The 6,494-nt window shown below is 30.9% G+C and overlaps 1 pseudogene; it reads right to left on the reverse strand.

Moving 5' to 3' along the window:
- Nucleotides 1-3,546: 3,546 nt before the first annotated feature.
- Nucleotides 3,547-3,665, reverse strand: LOC112473676 (annotated as a pseudogene).
- Between the last annotated feature and the right edge of the window lie 2,829 nt (nucleotides 3,666-6,494).

A 6,494-nucleotide genomic window follows, 5' to 3' on the forward strand; every position in this document is an offset into this window, starting at 1 on the left:
GTATGTCAACTATATTTCAATAAAAAATAGTAATTCTAAAAAATGATGTAGAATATGAAAATTGTATGCTTGGTATTGATATGAGAATGTCTGTATGGTTTCATTCCTCATTAATCATGTTATTCTTAGATGTTTAATTTTTACACAATATAAATGAAACTATTACCTTTTTAGTAAGCAGAAACATCATTTAATCCTCACGAAGTTCTATAAGTATAATTAGCATTCCATTTCATTGATAGAGATGGGTCCAGAAAAATCAAGCAACTTGCCAAAATTAATACAGCCGAAATGGTCAATGTTTAATTATGAAACCAAAGCGTCTGGCTCTAGGATATATATATTTTTAACCATCATGCTATCCTTGTTCTATAAATGAACAGTGGCAAAATTGTTTGTTTCCTAATCCTAGTACCTTTTATTTCTTTATCTTTTCCTACCAAACTTATTAACTGACACAACATTAATAGAAGCTCTAATATCAAACATATTTTTTCTATTCCTACTTTTAAAGGAAACATACCTATCTCAGTCTTAGGAATAACATTCGTTTTAAAATTCTATTAGACAAACTGTAGAGCATAGTGATTTAGGACTATGGGGAGAGGGCCAAGCTATCTGCAATTCAAACTCAAGTTCCTCTTTTTATTCCTTGATAGCTAAATTTTTCATTCATCTGTCCTCTCATGAAAGTGGAACATAACAGGTACCTACCCACAAGAGTCATTGTAAAAGTTAAATAAATTAAAACAGATAAAATACTTAGAACAGTGCCTGGTATATATTACACATTCGATCAATCATATTACTTGTTATAGCAGATATTATAATTTTGGCTACACCAGAGTGTGATGAGAAATACAAAGTTTATTTAAATTTATAATAATTAGATAGTTAAATTTATTTCTTATATATTAACCTTTGTTATTTACCCAGATTTTCTGAGCATTTTATGCCTCTGTTCTTACATTTGATTGAAATGATCAAGTTTAATTAATTTTCTTATTGTCTATCCATATAGCATTTTGGAAATTATACATATTCTATTTATTTTGTATAGCTTTTTGAAAGTTATGCATTAAATATATAAAATATGTATTATATATTTTATGATTTTTACTTAAAATTTGGCAAACATATGATTTGATGAATTCTGATATTATCTCTAACTTTATTCTATAATAAAAGACCTTAGAAAAATTTCAATCTGATTATCTCTACCACCTTATATATTTCTTGTTGTCTTGTATTGAATTTCAACTTCTTATATTTCCAAAATTAATCTTCACACACACACATCTGTTTAGATTTACTATATGTTTACCAGTTTCTTTTCTCACTAATTTCTACTGCTTTTCATTCTTTTCTTCTGAGATCAATTTTCTTCTTTCCAAAGAACTGACTTTTCCTTTTTTCAGCAAGTATTAGCAGAGTGGGTTATGGGGAGGAGGGTGGTCATGTCTCTCTGACTCCATGGTAGTGACTTCATCTTTTGTCAAATATTTTTGTTTGTTTCTGAACTTTCATATTATGTTATTTACCTACTCCTGAACAACATCATGCAATTATAATTGTTGTAGATTTAACATGTTTTGGTATTGGATAGGAACTTTACATGTGCATGTGATGAGTGTATACAAATTTATATGTATATTATTTTTACTGGGTTATTTTCTCAGATACATTTTTTGAGATAATTTGGTTACTCTTCTTTGGATTTATATATAATTAGTTAATAGAGTGAGTTGGTGGCAGTTAACACTTTAATATTTTAATCTGCTTTTATATTCATTAAAAATACTTATAGTTAAATTTATATAGATTTAAAATGATTCTTCTTGTTTATTAAAATTATTGGGGTGACATTGACTAATAAAATCATAAAGGTTTCAATTATATAATTCAGTAATACATCATTTGTATATTGCATTGTGTGTTCACCACCCAAAGTTAAATTTCCTTCTGTCACCATATATTTGACTCCCTTTACTCCTATTTCCTCCCAACCTCCCTTCCCTATGGTAACCACTAATCTGTTGTCTATGTCCATGAGTCTCTGTTTGCTTGTTATGTTTGTTTGTTGCTTTTAGTTTTATATCCCACATATAAGTGAAGTTATATGGTTCTCAACTTTTTCTGTCTGATTTATTTTCTTTAGCATGATAATCTCGAGATCCATCCATGTGGTCGCAAATGGCAGTATTTCCTCTTTTCTTATGGCTGAGTAACATTTCATTGTATATATGTACCACAGTTTCTTTTACTAATCATTTCTCGAAGGATACTTTGGTTGTTTCCATGTCTGAAATTATTCTTCTTGAGTTTATTCAAATATGTATATGTTTGATTCTTAGGGTGAATTAATTCTTTCCCTTGTCTATTTATTCTCTGACTGCTAATTACTAAGGTGAAAGTTTTAAATTTCTAAATGCTTATTTTGTGATTGAAAATGTTTTAAAATTTCTCTTTAATTCTAATTGTTTCATCAGTTGATACTACCAGCTTTTTAAGTATATAATCACCACTTTTTAAAAAATGATTTTTTTCCCTCTACTTTTCCATTATGTACACCTCTCCTTTTTCTTCAGTTTAATTCTTGCATTACTTAAAATTGCCAGAACAATTTTAAATAAATACAGAGACAGTGATTATTTTGACTTATACCTGACTTTAAAGAAAATGCTGCTAAGACTCAACACTAGGAATAATGTTGACCATAGGTTTGGGATACAAATTCATCTATATTCTAGTTATTTTAAATTTGAGTATACACACACACACACACACACACACACACATATACATATATATAATCGTAGGATGTGGAAAAGGCTCTAAAATATTTTTTAAACCAAAAAATTTTTGGTTTAAACCAAAAAAATTGACTAAATATGCAAAACAACTTATTAAATTGATGTTACTACCCATTGACTTATGATGAATCCTTATAATGTATTAGATTATTAAATGTACTGTTTTATTTCTTTAGTATATAATTATTTAGTTCTTGTGCCACTCCACTCATGTGCTATATTTAGACTCATTTAGTTACATCTCTGAAATTGTCAGCATTTGAACAATAATCATAATAATAGTAAAATAATAATAATATGACAACTCTCATTGAATAAGCATTACTTTGTCTCAGATTCTGAGTGTTTCATATGCATCATCTCAAGCAATTCTCAAAACGATTTTACTTATGTTGTTATGCAGATGAGTAAAATATGATTCAACAATTTAAGTAATATCTCAATTGTCATTAAACTAATAAGTGGGAAAACTAGAATTCAAACATAAGTGTATTGGATTAAAGGTCAAATACTATATGTGATCAACCATTGCTATCCATCACGCAGTATATTATTTAAAATGTAAGACAAAATATATAGCATCACAAATTTGCCTTATCTATATTTATAAACACACACACACACACACACACACACACACACACACACACATATTTTTAGGTGAAGCAACCCTTGGTTGACCTCACAGATTGCAAGGACCTTGTCAGCTTACAATCCTTGTTTTTAATTTTTATGTCTACAGAACCTGGTCTTCCTAGGTGGTCTCCCATCCAAGTACTAACCAGGTCCGACCCTGCTTAGCTTCCGAGATCAGATGGGATTGGGCTTATTCAGGGTGGCATGGCCATAGACTATAAACTTACATTTTAACTTAATATGCTTATTAAGTATATTTATGGAGTCATTCAGGTCTTACAGATCTATATTTATCAAAACTTTTTTGAAATAGAAATATTATTTTTACATACAAAATATGTGCAGCAAGTATGGTATCGAGAAGCAAACTGTTACCCAGGCATTTGCCTATCCTCCATACATTGACAAAGATGTTTTCCATATGCCAGAGAGGTGTGTACATAGAGAGAAGACTGTGTGAGGACATTATGAGAAGGCAGCCATCTGCAAGCCAAAGAGAGAGACCTCAGAAGAAATCAAATTTGCCAACTCCTTGATTTTGGACTTCTAGCCTTCAGATCTGTGAGAAAATAAATGTGTATTGTTTGTTTAAAAAATAATAACAATAAGTTTACCATTTCTACACTATGTTCTCTGGCCTGAGCCAAGTTACTTTACTCCATAAAATAAGGAGGCTATAGTAGATAATTTATGTATCTCTCTACATGTAGAGAGTTACATGTAGACAGCAACTTATAAAGAAGAGAGGCAACATGGCAAATCAGACAGAAAAGAACTGACTATCAAAAACTGAATCTGAATCAACTGTTTCCCCACACATAAAAATATATTTCCTATTTTACACTGTACACAACATAAATTCCAGAGTAAAACCTTGAAAAGTAAGCCTTACTATTTTAGAAAAAAAAATATGTTCTATTATCTTAGTTTAAGAAGGGATTTTCAGAAATAAAGATCAGAAAGTACAAAACTTAAAGAAAAAGACAGATTTGATTACACTAAAATTGAGCATATATAAATATATTAAATGTAAATATATATAATATAAAACTAAAATATGTTAAAATACATATAATATATAAATTTAAGAGATATTCATATTATACACATGCACATATGCACACACATAACAAATTGTAAAAATGTCAGAGGTTAGGAAAATGTAGTATCGGTAAATAAAAGACAAAGACAAAAAACATTCAGAATGAGAGATATTTTTAGCAGACTTAAAAAAAACAAGTTTCCATACAGATTTGTTTTTAAAAATCAAAGACAATAAACAGTTTTCTGCTTTAATGAGTAGGAATTTTCTTTTTGGAGTGATAAAAATGTTTTGGAACTAAACACAGATAGTTGTGGCATAAAATTATAAATATATTAAATGTCACTCAATTGTTCACTTTAAAATGGTTAATTTTATGTTATATAAGATTTTGCTCAATAAAATAATGCAAAGATATTACATGAAAAAAATTTGATCATATTTGTTAATTTGATCACTCAAACTATTATTCTCTTAGATTAAATTCTAGCATAAAAACAGAAAAATTTGATTATAAGTTTATATACATGATATGATCATTTTAATGTACTAAATATAAACTAAAAATCGATGATTCTAAAATCCTGACAAGATCAAGGACATATCATCTTTTGCCAGATGTCTGGCACACTAAGCCAGAATATTATTTGATAAAATATTATATACACTGGAGAAAATGTTTGTTATCCACAGGAACAAGGTTAGATGACTATTGAAGAGGCTTATTCATCCTCTGACAGCTGCATGCTCAAGCTACAAAAGTTGTTTCTTTTTCCTCTTCTACTTCTTTCATTTTCCTTTTGTCACCAATTTACCTTAATCCTTAAACCACAGTTAACTACACAGATAATCCCATTATCTCATCTCCCTATCCTCTGGCCCACTATCTGACACAGAAGTAAATATTAGATTGTTCAGAATGAGCTTCCTTTAGAGGATTGGACTGGAAGCCCCATAATAACACAATGGTTAGAGCAGGTGCCTGGGTACCTGATTCCCAGGCTTCCAATCACAGCTAGTAAGAGATCAATATATGTTCCCCATATCAATTATGTGACATTGGAGATGTGATCTAAATTCTATATACCTGTTGCCTGATGTGTATAATGAGAATGATGATTGTACCTACCTTTAAGGTTATTATGATATTGTAAAAAAAAAAAAAAAAAAAAAAGTTAATGTGGAGTACTTAGAAGAGTTTTGTCACATGTTAAAGGCATAGCAAGTTTTATCTATTGTTATGAACATTATCATCAGTACAGACTCAAAACAAAGCCCTTTGCCTATTAGGGCACCAAATTCTACTTTTATGAAATCTAACACCTTTTGAATTATGAGAATCAAGAAAAGAAACTGCACCACCAGGAAACACACACACACACACACACAAATTGACCAACTGAATGTAAGTTTTGTAAAGCTGCTATTCTTCTGTCTGGCGCTAGAGCTTGAAGTGAGAAAGGGAAGTGAAGCAACAGTCATATATTTTTTACACTTGGAAAGTTAGTGCAGGGGCATTATGCACTGCAGCGGCTCGCTCACTCTACTGCTTGTAGTTGGCTTATCTCGTTAGTGTGGGGTGACAGCTGAGCAGTTGTTTTCGCAGTTCCCACCAGATTCTCCTCCAGTTTCTCTGATTTCTTTCTCAGGTACTGTTTACCAACCTGACAAAGGACTCCAGCATTTCCTGCAGGACAAATATATTCAATTTGGAGGTTTGAAGGTGGCAAGAGACCAATGTGGGTCTCAGCCCATTATGGGTCCAATTGCTAGCAGCTCATGGGTTTGTCCTCACTCTCACCAGTTTAATCTATCTTCCATTTCCAACTGCCTTTTAATTTACTAGGCCTTCCAAATCTCATGAAAAATATCTTTTGTGACTGCCACCCCCCACCCCCCGCCCACTAACTTGGAACTCTTCAGGAAGGGATTTCTTGAAAACATAGACCCAGTTTATGAGAGAATACAAATCCATCTCAGACCATCTCTTGTTAAGTTGGCAT

Source organism: Pteropus alecto, unplaced genomic scaffold, assembly GCF_000325575.1.
Source record: "Pteropus alecto unplaced genomic scaffold, ASM32557v1 scaffold311, whole genome shotgun sequence".
Classification (NCBI taxonomy): domain Eukaryota; kingdom Metazoa; phylum Chordata; class Mammalia; order Chiroptera; family Pteropodidae; genus Pteropus; species Pteropus alecto.